The 13,549-nt window shown below is 46.0% G+C and overlaps 1 protein-coding gene and 1 non-coding gene across 2 annotated transcripts in view; one reads left to right on the forward strand and one right to left on the reverse strand.

Moving 5' to 3' along the window:
• The window catches only part of LOC105491339 (zinc finger homeobox 3), a 482,043-nt gene that overhangs the window by 141,840 nt on the left and 326,654 nt on the right, over positions 1-13,549 (forward strand). The gene's annotated exons all lie outside the window — the stretch shown is intronic.
• On the reverse strand, positions 10,309-10,412 carry LOC112428309 (U6 spliceosomal RNA). Its single transcript, XR_003020346.1, has one exon. It is a non-coding gene; the product is annotated as a U6 spliceosomal RNA (small nuclear RNA).

Below are 13,549 nucleotides of genomic sequence, written 5' to 3' on the forward strand. Positions count from 1 at the left end.
CTGAGGCAGGAGGATCACTTGAGCACAGGAGGTTGAGGCTGCAGTGAGCCATGATTGCACCACTGCACTGCAGCCTGGGCCACAAAGTGAGACCCTGTCTCAAAAAAATAAAAATAAAAGAGTTTTAAAAAGAGAGTGTTTCTGCACTGTCATCTCAAGTAGGATCCTGAAATTTACCTGATAGGACCATCCCAGGACACAGTGCCCACCCTGAAAGGAGTGACTGTAATCAGGGAAATAAAAGGTGCTGCCTGGCTCAAGTTATTCAGGGCTCTCAGCTGGAATAAGCAACAAATTCCATGGGCTGCATGGGGATATAATTACCTGAAGGAAAATCTGGATACTGCTAAAGTGGAGGATAGTTACATGGGTGCTGGGTGGCAACCAACAAATGTCAAGTGCTGTGCACCCCTTTGGCTACTCAACATGTGCTCATACCTATCTTCCACAGAAACACCCTTACAAATGCCCATACCCACATAAAAATGCATGCAACTCAAATGCCCATACCCATATAAAAATGCATGCAACTCAAATGCAAGAGCCCAGAGGCTTGTATAATTACTACACCCTGTGAAATTTCTCTTCTTGAAATTCACAGGTGACTCCTAGTGGTCCAGTGACCTGTGATTAAATAAGTTATCTACCCCCAGTACACCCAATACAGTGAAGAAAGAATCAAATCCTAAAAGTAGTTATATGTGGCCAGGCACGGTGGCTCACACCTGTAATCCAGCATTTTGAGAGGCCAAGGCAGGCAGATCACTTGAGGTCAGGAGTTCGAGACCAGCCTGGCCAACATGACGAAACCCTGTCTCTACTAAAAAAAATTCTTCCCCAAGAATTGCTGGTGGCCGACAAAGAAGGCCTAGGTATACAATAAAAACTTTGGGAAGATGGGAAGCTGCACATATCATATCCTAAGAACAAAAAATAGGCCAGGCATGGTGGCTTACACCTGTAATTCCAGCACTTTGGGAGGTGGGGCAGGTAGATCACCTGAGGTCAAGAGTTCAAGACCAGCCTGGCCAACATGATGAAACCCCATCTCTACTAAATTTACAAAAATTAGCCAGGCATGGTGGCACGCATCTATAATTCCAGCTACTCAGGAGGCTGAGGCATGAGAATCGCTTGAACCTGGGAGTCGGAGGTTGCAGTGAGCCGAAATTGTGCCACTGCACTCCAACCTGGGTAACAGAGTGAGACTTTGTCTCAAAAACAACAAAAAAACTAAGAACAAAAAATAAGTAAGACATCTGGCAATAGAAAGAATTATTGGTATCTAATATAGACCACAGAGGGTCATTTTTGTCCATCTGTCCTCCATGGGCATCTCTGAGGAAGGCATTGGGAACATGCGTTCTCTGAGGACTGTAGTGCTTTAGCAGTTCACTACCTTTGGTGCGAGTTTGGGTGTGTTATGGCCATAACAAACAACTCTCTAGACTGGATGGCTTATAAACAACAGAAATGTATGTCTCATGGTTCTGGAGGCTGGAAAGTCCAAGATCAAGGCACTAGCAGATTTGGTTTCTAGTGAGGGCTCACTTCCTGGTTCATAGACAGTCATGGTAGAATGGTTGAGGGAGATCTCTCGGGCCTTTTCTATAACGGCACTAATCCTATTTGTGAGGGTTCCACCCTCATGACCTAATGACCTCCCAAAGGCCTCACTTTCAAGTACCATCATATTAGGGGTTAGGATTTTAACATGTGAATTTAGGTGGGGACACAATCTCTAGCCAATAGGGGCTAGAGATGGACTAAAAGTATGCCTAACAATTTAAACAATTGCAGACTATTGTCACCCTTTATTGCCATTTCTTTGCAATACACATCCCCCAAAAAACTAATAGGCTTTTCATATTTTTGCCTCTAGACAACTCCATTAGGCTGAGACCATAGCCAGAGGTTTTGTTTGATCATGTGTTTTCAACCTGGAAATTTCTACTTTCTGGCCCCAAATCTCTATGCTTCACCTGTCTACTAGTTTTCAAATTTTTTGGCCATGACCCATAATGAGAAATGAATTTACTTCGTGACCTAGTATACAGTTATGCATGTGTATATTGATATGTATTTATGTATACCTAAATCATAAGTTTTACACAACAGTATTTATGGTCACTACCTGTGCTACATGCTAATATTTTCTATTCCGTTGAAAGAGGAAGGAAGGAAAGAAGGGAAGGAGGGAAGAAGGAAGGAAAGAGGGAAGGAAAGAAGGGAAAAGAAATGAAAAACAAGCCAGTAACAATCCACCCAATTGAGTTTACAGTCCACTAATGTGTCATATCCAGAGTTTGAAGCACCACCTTTAGTTCAGGCCTAGTGTGTGGCCTCTTCCTTCATTTTAGCCTCTGCTTTGTAGGAAATAAAGACAGTAACCTTGGGTAGGCAGATTCTTATTTCTTCATGCCCTCAGACTGTTTCCAGACACTTCACAAAGTGCATGCATCCCCCTTACTTAGACAGACAATGTTCCCCGGGACAAGCCGGGAGACAGCCTAGGATGAGGCAGGCCAGGCTTTTTCTGTGTTCTCATCTCATCTTCTGAGAACCCTCCCTGTTTCTGGGTGAGTAAACTGGGTTTGAGATAGAAAAATGTGGATTTTCCAGCCCTGCAGGACCCAGGGTTAGGACTTTGGGTCATTTAAATTACAGGCCACAGGTGGAAAGAACCTCTCTTAGCCAACCAGAGTGCTTTGACTTCTTGCTGGAAAACAGAGCGCCTTCAGCCTGCCTCCCAGAGTGCTTCGTTGAAGGCTGCTGGAAGAAGCCAACCCACTCCAACATCCTGAATGTTTTTTACTAAACTAAGCTTTGATAGGTACGCAGTCTGCATCCCCAGGTACAAAAAGTGGCAGTTTCATCCTCAGCATAATGGAGGCCTCCAGCTTCCCAGCCTGCAGTCTGGCACCCTCCCCAGCCACTCCTGGCCTTCTCCACTTGCAGTTCCACAATGTAGGGAGTGTTTGTTACACACTTCTGGTTCAAACTCTCATTCCTCCTCTTGTGAACAAGCCTCTCTTCTCCAAGCCCTCCTTGTCCTAAGGAAAATGCCTGTGAGTGAGTGACTGCCAGCAAATCCCCATTAATGACATAGTCCATATTTTCATGGGACACTCCCCAGCCACCCACCCATTCAACACGGCTCTGGAGTTTCTGGATTTCAGCCAGGAGACTCTTGAAGGTACGAACAGTTTTCAAGACCCAAAGGGCATAAGCACTAAAGGCAGAAGGAAGCAGTGGAAGCAGAGAGCAACTTGGTTTGTTTGTTTGTTTGTTTGTTTGTTTGAGACTGAGTTTCACTCTTGTTGCCCAGGCTGGAGTGCAATGGCGTGATCTCTGCTCACTGCAACCTCCACCTCCTGGGTTCAAGCGATTCTCCTGCCTCAGCCTCCCGAGTAGCTGGGATTACAGGTGTACGCCACCACGCCTGGCTAATTTTGTATTTTAGTAGGGATGGGATTTTTCCATGATGTTGGTCAGGCTGGTCTCGAACTCCTCACCTCAGATGATCTGCTCTCTTTGGCCTTCCAAAGTGCTGGGATTACAGGCGTGAGCCATCGCGCCTGGCCAGAGCAACCTTTTAGAACCAGGCAACCCTGGACTTGATTAGTGGCTTCATCACAAACAATGTGAACTTGAACAAGTTATCTCACTAAACTTCAGTTTCCTCGTCTGTGAAACTGTCTATAGCAGTGCCTCCTATAATTGTCAGGGCCAAATGAAAGACGTAAAGCATCTAGCCCTATGCCTGTCCTTGAGGAGGTGCCCCAAGAAAGTTGCTATCTGGTTCTAGAAGCAAGGAGATGCTAGAAGGTAGGAGATGCTAAAGGAAGCCAAGTACGGATACTGGACTCCTGGGAGAGGGTCCCACTTTGTCACCCTGGCTGGAATGCAGTGGCATGATCCCAGTTCACTGCAGCCTCGACCTCCCAGGTTCAAGCAATCCTCCCCACCTCAGCCTCCCAAATAGCTGGAACTATAGGCACGTGCCACCACACCCAGCTAATTTTTTTTTTTTTTTTTTTTTTTTTTTTGTAGAAACAGGGTCCCATTATGTTATCCAGGCTGGTCTCAAACTCCTAGACTCAAGCAAGCCTCCTGCCTAAGCCTCCCAAAGTGCTGGGATTACAGGCATGAGCCGCCGCGCCTGGCCTGGACCCCGTAATCTTGGGGCAGTGATAGATCTTGGACCTCTGGAGTCAGACTTAATGGTCTACCACAAGGCACCAACTCAGCAGCATCTGCTGAGACTTGGAGATAAGGGGCAGCCAGGATCAGGGTCTAGTTTTTCCAGCAGTTGGTCCTGAACTTCAAGACGTTGACTTCCCCAAGAATTGCTGGTGGCCGACAAAGAAGGCCTAGGGAGAGAAGCTGAAGAGAGTAGACTCTTGAGGAATCGCTGTAGAAGGGCCTGGGGTCCCAGGGTAGAAATCGCAATCAGCTAGGCATGGTGGCCTGTGCCCGTAGTCCCTACTGCTTGGGAGGCTGAGGTGGGAGGATTTCTTGAGCCCAGGAGTTTGAGACCAGCCTGAGCAATACAGCAAGACCCCATCTCTTTAAAAACAAACGAAAATTAGGAAATAGCAGTAATCCTTTGCTTGTGAGTTGGCCTTGTCATCAAAGACAGGCTGACCATTCACGATGTGGCAAAACTTATTTCCTTGCAGAAAACTGCTAGTTTTCCCATTTTATTTTATTTTATTTACATTTTTTGAGACAGGGTCTCACTGTGTCACCTAGGCTGGAGTGCAGTGACGCAATCATGGCTCACTACAGCCTCGACCTCCTGGGCTCAACGGATCCTCCCAGCTCACCCTCCTGAGTAGCTGGGACTACAGGCATGTGCCACCATGCCTGGCTAGTTTTTAAATATTTTTCATAGAGATGGGGGTCTCACTATGTTGCCCAGGCTGGTCTTAAACTCCTGGCCTCAAGTGATCCTCTCACTTTGGCCTCCCAAAGTGCTGGGATTACAGGCATGAATCACCATGCCTGACAGTTTACCAGATTTCTGATAGCAACCCAAGGGATGATTAATAAAGAATATTAAAAAGGTAACTTTAGTTAAGAAAAGTCCAACTTACCTTCAACCATCGTATGAGACCATCACCAAATAGCCTCAGAAAATGAGTAACATACACGCAAAATCCACTCCCTTGAAAGTTTCCAGCCAGACACAGTGGCTCACGCCTGAATCCCAACACTTTGGGAGGCTGAGGTGGGAGGATCACTTGAGCCCAGGAGTTCGAGACCAGCCTGGGCAACAGAGTGAGACCCCAACTCTTTAAAAAAAAAAAAAAAATAGCCAGGCGCGGTGGCTCATGCCTATAATCTCAGCACTTTGGGAGGCCAAAGCGGGCGGATCACAAGATCAGGAGATCGAGACCATCATGGCTAACACAGTGAAACCCCGTCTCTACTAAAAATACAAAAAAAGTAGCCAGGCATGGTGGTGGGCACCTGTAGTCCCAGCTACTTGGGGAGAGTGAGGCAGGAGAATGGCTTGAACCCAGGAGGCGGAGCTTGCAGTGAGCCGAGATTGCGCCACTGCACTCCAGCCTGGGTAATAGAGCAAGACTCCGTCTCAAAAAAAAAAAAAAAAAAAAGTTTCCAAAAAAGAGTCTCAGTCATGGGAAAAACTATTTGTTTTAACCTTCTGCCCTTGAAATGTAGAAACGGACACATGGTACCCCATTAGTAGGAACCAAGACCCGCCATCCGTGTTTAATTCCACTTTCTCGTATCTCTTCTAGAACATTCCTTCCTGTGCATTTGTTGCTGGCATTCACCTCCTTGCCTCTTCCCAGTAGCTCATGTAGTGGGTGTATGAGATTATAGCCCATGGAATTCTTGCGTAATTGTAATTACTCACATTAAAGCAAGGCCTCGAAGGATGCCTCATTCTCCAGGCTGTCATGTGGACATGGGTGTGGATAGACGTGGGCTGTATTTATCGTGGCCTGTGAGTTTTAATTTCTTGGAGGCAGCTTTATGAAAGCTGGCAGGAGTTTTTGTACTTCCTCGGGCCTTTTACTAATCCTCAACGACAACTTGTTCTTAATTTCCCAGGCCAGTTTATTGACCTCCGGGACGTGGTGAAAGATCTTATATTGTTCCTTCCTAGGAATATAAAATGTCTCCTCCCTCCCTTTGCTTCCTCTGGCAGCTTCTCCACCTCCTCGCCTGGTTCCGTCTCCCCGTCTCTTTCTCCAGGCCTCTTGCCCTCCTCTCTTGCTCTCCTTCTTTCTGACCTTCTCTTTCTCTAACTCCTCTTCTCTCCTCCTCCTCTCATTCCCTCTTTCTTTCTCATATTCTCTCTCTCCTTTCTCCCAAAGACTAATCCAGCTGGTTTGCTGGATCCTAGGGAAAATCCCTAAGACACTAGGGATTTTCAAAGTTTGTCCAAAGAGCCAAAGTTTGTCCTGTGAACCAAGACGCAGGGCTGCTGTGGGTGGCTGGGTCCAAAGTGTGCAGGATAACTCCAGGGCGCACCTGGCTCCGCTGGGGCTGCGTAGCCGCTCACCTGGTCAGCCAGGCCCCAGGGGCAGCAGCTGGAACCCTTCTGCCTGGATGCAGAGGAAGGTGGGTGGGGTCTGGGCTGCTTCTTTCCGCCCTTCACTAACCTCCCCCTTTCTCAGTATATTGGGGGAAAGCACTTACTTTTTTTTTGTTTGTTTTTTGTTTTTTGATATGGAGTCTCACTCTGTCGCCCAGGCTGGAGCGCAGTGGCACAATCTCAGCTCACTGCTACCTCTGCCTCCTGGGTTCAAGCGATTCTCCCACCTCAGTAGCCTCCCAAGTAGCTGGGACTACAGGCGTGTGTCACCATGCCCAGCTAATTTTTGTATTTTTAGTAGAGACGGGATTTCACCACGTTGCCCAGGCTGGTCTCGAACTCCTGACCTCAGGTGATCCACCCACCTCAGCCTCCCAAACCTGGGATACAGGTGTGAGCCACTGGGTTCGGCCTTTTTAAAATTTTTTAAAATCCTTCCTGCCTGGCTTTGTTGTCATCCTTTTAATTGATGAGACTGGGACTCCCAAAGCTCCTTGCCTCACAGGCCCCGTGCTTCTTCCCTTCCTTCCGTTTTTCTCTGTCTTCCTATTTTGTCGACTCCTCCGTAGGCTCCTGCTTGGGGTTCTCCCTCTCTGTCTCTCGTTATCCCACCCCTCTCTTCTTCTCTGCCTTCCCTCTTTCTCTCCCTCTTTTCCCTCTTGAGATCGCGTACTACGGGCAGACAGGAGCAGAGAGAAATGGAAAATCTGGAGAGAAGTTTGTCCAACGTGCCCGGGGCATCTCCCCAGGTGTTTTCTAGAGCACTCCTCCTATAAAAGGAGGAAAAGGACTATGAACCACCTAGACTCACCAGTTTGAGATTCTACAACTGCAAACCTGTTCTCCAGTCCCCTCTAAAGCGATTCTTGGTAGAGGACAGCTTTGGAGTCAGAAAGGACTATGTTTGAATCCAGATTCCTTGAGAACTTACACGAATTTGTTAAACCTCAGTTTTCCCATCCATAAAATGGGGACAAGAAATACTTCTTGGAGTTTCAAAAACTAAATGAAATAGCATATATGGCAGGGGTTTAGAATGTGTTAGGTACACGGCGAATTCCTTCCTTCCTTCCTTTCTTCCTTCCTTCCTTCCTTCCTTCTTCCCTCCCTCCTCCTTTTCTTTTCTTCTCTTTTCTTTTTCTTTCTTTTCCTTTCCTTTCTTTCTTCCTTTCTCCTTCCTTCCTTCCTTCCTCTCTTCTTTTCTCTTTCTCTTTTTCTTTCTTTCTTCCCTCCCTCCCACCCTCCCTCCCTCACAGAGAATTTGGAATCTGCAAAGACTTAGGATAAACAGCAAAGCTTGGCAGCTGAAACATAAGAAAGTGTAGAGTTCCGTTTATTCCTTTCTGAATGGGTTGGTGCAATTTCCTATAGATGGTAAGAGCCCCCAGGTCAACTTTTATTCTGTGTATGCTGTGTAACTGCATTTGAATCTTTAATGTTTAAATAGTGGCTGCTTCCCCTAAGCTAGCATGATTGTTAGACGTCCCTTTAGTGTGTTTATCTATTTTTAATTTCACTAGCAATGTGTGAAAGCATTCTCAAGGGAAAAAACAAAAACAAAATCAAATAGGATAATAGAAAAATGCTGGCTGGGTGCAGTGGCTCATGCCTGTAATCCCAGCTCTTTGGAAGGCCAAGGCAGGCAGATCACTTGAGGCCAGGAGTTTGAGACCAGCCTGGCCAACATGGCGAAACCCCGTCTCTACTAAAAATACAAAAATTAGCCAGGCATGGTGGCAGGCGCCTATAATCCCAACTACTTGCAAGAGTAAGGCAGGAGAATCGCTTGAACCCTGGAGGCAGAGGTTGCAGTGAGCTGAGATCGTGCCACTGCACTCCAGCCTGGGTGAGAGGGTGAGACTCTGTCTCAAAAAAAAAGAAAAGAAAAATGCCCCTTGGCTATCCCCAGAAATCCTAACTCTGTCCCCAGAGGTAACAACAGCTTGGTGTGTGTCCTTTTCCATTTTTATTCATATGCATATATGTACATGCAGAAATGCATAGGTTTATCTTGTGATTGTAAACATAAAATGTGGCCAGGTGCGGTGGCTCGTGCCTGTAATCTCAGCACTTTGGGAGGCTGAGGAGGGCAGATCATGAGGTTAGGAGTTTCGAGACCAGCCTGACCAACATGGTAAAACCCCGTCTCTACTAAAAATACAAAAATTAGCCGGGCATGGTGGCGCGCACCTGTACTCCCAGCTACTCAGGAGCCTGGGGCAGGAGCATCGCTTGAACTCTGGAGCCAGAGGTTACAGTGAGCCAAGATTGCGCCACTGCACTCCAGCCTGGGCAACAAAGTGAGACTCCATCTCAAAAACAACAACAACAAAAAAGAAACATAAAATCATACAATGCATCCTTACTGTTATTATTCTGCAACTTGGTCATTTGTTTCTTTATTAGTTTAACATGCTAGTCCAGGCACAGTGATTCACACCTATAATCCCAGCAATTTGGGAGGCCAAGGCAGATGGATCACTTGAGCCCAGAACTTCAAGACCAGCCTGGCCAACAGCGGGAGACCCCATGTCTACAAAGACAAAAAAATTAGCTGGCTGTGGTGATACGCACCCATAGTCCCAGCTACTCAGGAGGCTGGGGTGGAAGGATCATTTGGACCCAGGAGGTTGAGGCTGAGCTATGATCGAGCCACCATACTCCAGCATGGGTGACAGAGCAAGACCCTGTCTCCAAAAAACCTGTGACAAAATACAAAGAATTAGTGGACCTGTGTAAAGAATGTATGGAAATTTTAGGAGTGTTTTTTGTAATTTTTCTTAAAACTTGAATTCTTTATGTTTTTTAAATTACATAATAAATACAATGTCGTGTCAGGGAAATTCAAGTTAAAATATCACTGACATATCTTTTATTACAATTGAATTGTCACAAACAAAATTATACTATCCAAGGACCAAGGAAAGGGCATACTCAGATACTACTGTTTGGTGTGCAAATAGACACAACCTGTTTGAATGTATCCTACTGAGATACTTGCACAAGTACGTGAGAAAATGTATAAGGATTTTTAGGATTTAAATGAAACTCTTTTTTTTTTTTTTTTCTGGAGACAGTCTCGCTCTGTTGCCCAGGCTGGAGTACAATGGCGCGATCTCGGCTCCCTGCAAGCTCCGCTTCCTGGGTTCACGCCATTCTCCTACCTCAGCTTCCGGAGTAGCTGGGACTATAGGCACCCGCCACCATGCCCAGCTAATTTTTCGTATTTTTAGTAGAGATGGGGTTTCACCATGTTAGCCAGGATGGTCTCAATCTCCTGACCTCGTGATCTGCCCATCTCAGCCTCCCAAAGTGCTGGGATTACAGGCATGAGCCACCACGCCCGGCCCAAATGAAACTCTTTAATGCCGTTTCGTTTGTTTTGTTTGCTTTTAAAAGTTTTTAATATGAAAAAGTTTTGTGGTTTTTTTCCTCTTTTTTTGAGACCAAGTCTCGCTCTGTTGCCTAGTCTGGAGTACAGTGGTTCGATCTTGGCTTACTGCAACCTCTGCCTCCCGGATTCAAGTGATTCTCATGCCTCAGCCTCCCTAGTAGCTGGGACTACAGGTGCACACCACCATGCTTAGCTAATTTTTGTGGTTTTTGTAGAGATGGGGTTTCACCCCATTGACCAGGCTGATCTTGAACTCCTGGCCTCAAGTAATCCATCTACCTTGGCCTCCCAAATTACAGGTGTGAGGCACCACGCCTGGCCTAATAGGAAAAGTTTTAAACAAAAAAATATGGAATGCTTCACAAATTTGTGTATCCTTCCTGCTCAGGGGCCATGTAACCTTCTCTGCCATTCTGATTTTAGTGTGTGTGCTGCCAGAGCAAGCACTGCAGCTTTATTTGTAATACCAAGACACGGGTGGAGATGGTCAAAATGTTCAATCACATTTATGTGGGTAAAATGTATTTGGCTTTGTTCATGATCTGGATTAATATGAAGCTCTTCAACAGAATGACATGGAAGAGTGTCCAAGATAGATTGTTGGGTGAAAAAAACAAAAAAGCAATTTACAGAACAAAATGTTTCCTATGATTGCATTTTTGTAATAAAGACACGAAACCTATGCACACGCATGTGTTCACATCCTCATTCACTCACTCACGTTTGAATGTGCACAGGAAAAAGTTTGGAAAAATACACATGAAACAGTTACCAGATCATTCTCTAGAAATTCCTCTAGTCCTGCGGAAAGACCACCCAGCTCCGTCTCTCAAGTCCTCAGGCTGGCTGTGGAGGGTCCTCTCCAAAGAGCCTTGTGCTGGAACAACAGGGGTGCCTCCGGCCAGCCAGAAATCCCCAACCGGTGCCTATCGGCTTGTTAGCTGCACCTCTTTGCTGTGCCACCAAATTGCTGGCAAACGCCCCTACCAAGGGCTGCTGTTTCCAGCCCCATAATGGCCAGGGCCCCTCCCCATCGCCACCAGGCCTGCAGGGCAGGCAGGGTCATTACTGAGTTCCAATGAAAGGAGTGTTTATTATTGTTGTCGGTTTGATGCTGATCCCAAAAGGACCTAATCAACAGGTAATAAGACCTCATGGGAGTGATTAGAAACCTCAACTTTAACCCTGTTAGAACTGCAGTGGAGAAAGCCAGAGTCACTTCAGGACTGTGCCCCACACTCCACAGGGCCTGATGGGGAGGGGGCCAGAGAGGTACTGGTGGGTGTGCTCCAGGACCAGCAGAGAAGGGGATCTAGAGGGAGGAGGAGAGATCCAAAATTTAGTTTACACAATAATATACATCCACGGGGCATATCCCAGCACTTTGTGAGGTTAAGGTAGGAGGATCATTTCAGCCTAGGAGTTTGAGACTGCAGTGAGCCGTGATCCCACCACTGCACTCTAGCCTGGGCGACAGAGCAATACCCTCAAAACAAACAAACACAAAATAATATACATCCTCCTCCTCTTCATCGTCATCCTCCTCCTCATCATCATCACTATTCTCTCTCTTTTTTTTTTTTTTAAGGTAAGGTCTTGCTCTGTCACCCAGGCTGAAGTGCAATGGCGTGATCACCACTCACTGCAGCCTCAACCTCCCAGGCCCAAGCAATCCTTCCACCTCAGCCTCTTGAGCAGCTGGGACCATGGGGGCACACCAGCATACCCAGCTAATTTTTAAAATTTTCTATAGAGACGAGGTCTCACTATGTTGCTCAGGCTGCCCTGAAACTCCTAGGCTCGGCGACCCTGCTACCTTGGCCTCCCAAAGTGGGACTGCAGGTGTGAGCCACCACACGCAGCCCATTATCATCATTCTTGATTGAAAACCTGTGCTAGGTGCATGGGGTTCCAAAGCAAATAAGCATGGTGCCCTCAAGATGCTCACAGCATGGGAATAAAGACTCAAAACGCCATAGGAGCTATGCTACAGAACAGGTTTGTTCCAGGCACGGGAGTGATGCGGAGGAGGGAATTCTCAACCTTGCTGGGTGAGTCAGGGAAAGCAGATGCCCCAGTAAAGTGATATCTTGTCATACACAGATGTGACAACATTTGTCGTTTGAGCAGAAAGGGCTTATATCTAAACACCCACCTCTAACGTGGATCTCCTTTTGTCTTTGAAGCTGCCTTATATCCTTTTTTTTTTTCAATAAGATTTGATATGAAATATATAAAACTAAAGAGGAATCAATTTTATTTTATTTTATATTTTATTTTATTTTATTTTATTATTTTTTGAGACTGAGTCTCGCTGTGTCACCCAGGCTGGAGTGCAGTGGTATGATCTTGGCACACTGCAACCTCCACCTCCTAGATTTGAGCAATTCTTCTGCCTCAGCATCCCGAGTAGCTGAGATTACAGGTGTGCACCACCACACTCAGCTAGTTTTTTTGTATTTTTAGTAGAGACAGTATGAGATATGTTGGTCTCGAACTCCTGACCTCAAGTGATCTGCCTGTCTCGGCCTCCCAAAGTGCTAGGATTATAGGCATGAGCCACTGCACCCAGCCTAAAGAGGAATGAATTTTAAAATACATACTTAAATACTTGCTTTTTTGATATTACAAGTGACTCACCTGCTAACCAGTTAGATGGATTGTTAGTCCCATCCATTAGCAAAACTTAATGCCTGATACAACAGCAGTGTCCTGACCCATTTGTCATTACCCACATGGTGACCAAGTGCATTGTTACATAACTGTCACATGAGGACACCCTTGGAACTAGACTGACTAATATACGCAGGGGCACCATCATTATTGTCAATGGATAGTTGATAAATGTTTTGATTACTTAAACTTTCTAAAGCAGGGCTTCCATGATGAATGATGGGAACTTGGAGACAAAGTCACATCTACACAGGCCAAATTGGCCCCTGGCTTTTTCCAACTTGCACAGAATTACAACAGCCTCTCTAGTTATTGCTGTGCAAGATTTTGCATCTTGCATAAAACTAGCTGCAAATGTCATATGAGCTGGGATGACTGATTTGACCAGGCCCAGGGGCACAATAAAGGGATGATATCAGATAGGACATGCAGCCATCTGACTGCTTGGCCCTTTGTAGCCTTTTAAGAGCACTCACCCTTAGAGAGGGAGAGTTTGTACATCTTCCATCTTGTGTAATCCTGGGTTCTCATCCTGCTAGAACAAAAGTCTTGGAGCCCAAAAACTGACACCATGCAAAAAAGCATGGGCATTTAAAGTCTTCTCAGAGCTAAGGAAGCTTCACCACCATAAAAGAATGTTAAATTCCGCAGATTCTTATTTTACAATTCATCCAGCCACCTAGAACCCAGCAGTGGGTGTGGAAGAAAAAGAACAAGACAAGATCCTTGCTCCTAAGGATCTTGCACTCTAACTGAGGGAAATGGGCGGAAATCATTGGAATACTATGAGAAAAGTCAGGCAGTAGCCAAAGCTCAGGGAACTAAGAGAAGCCCCAACATGTCATGGGGACGAGGGGTCTGGGACGGCTTCCAAGAAACATTGAAACTGTGTTTTGCATGGCAGAGAGGAT

The sequence above is a fragment of the Macaca nemestrina genome, chromosome 18 (genome assembly GCF_043159975.1).
Source record: "Macaca nemestrina isolate mMacNem1 chromosome 18, mMacNem.hap1, whole genome shotgun sequence".
Taxonomy (NCBI): Eukaryota; Metazoa; Chordata; class Mammalia; order Primates; family Cercopithecidae; genus Macaca; species Macaca nemestrina.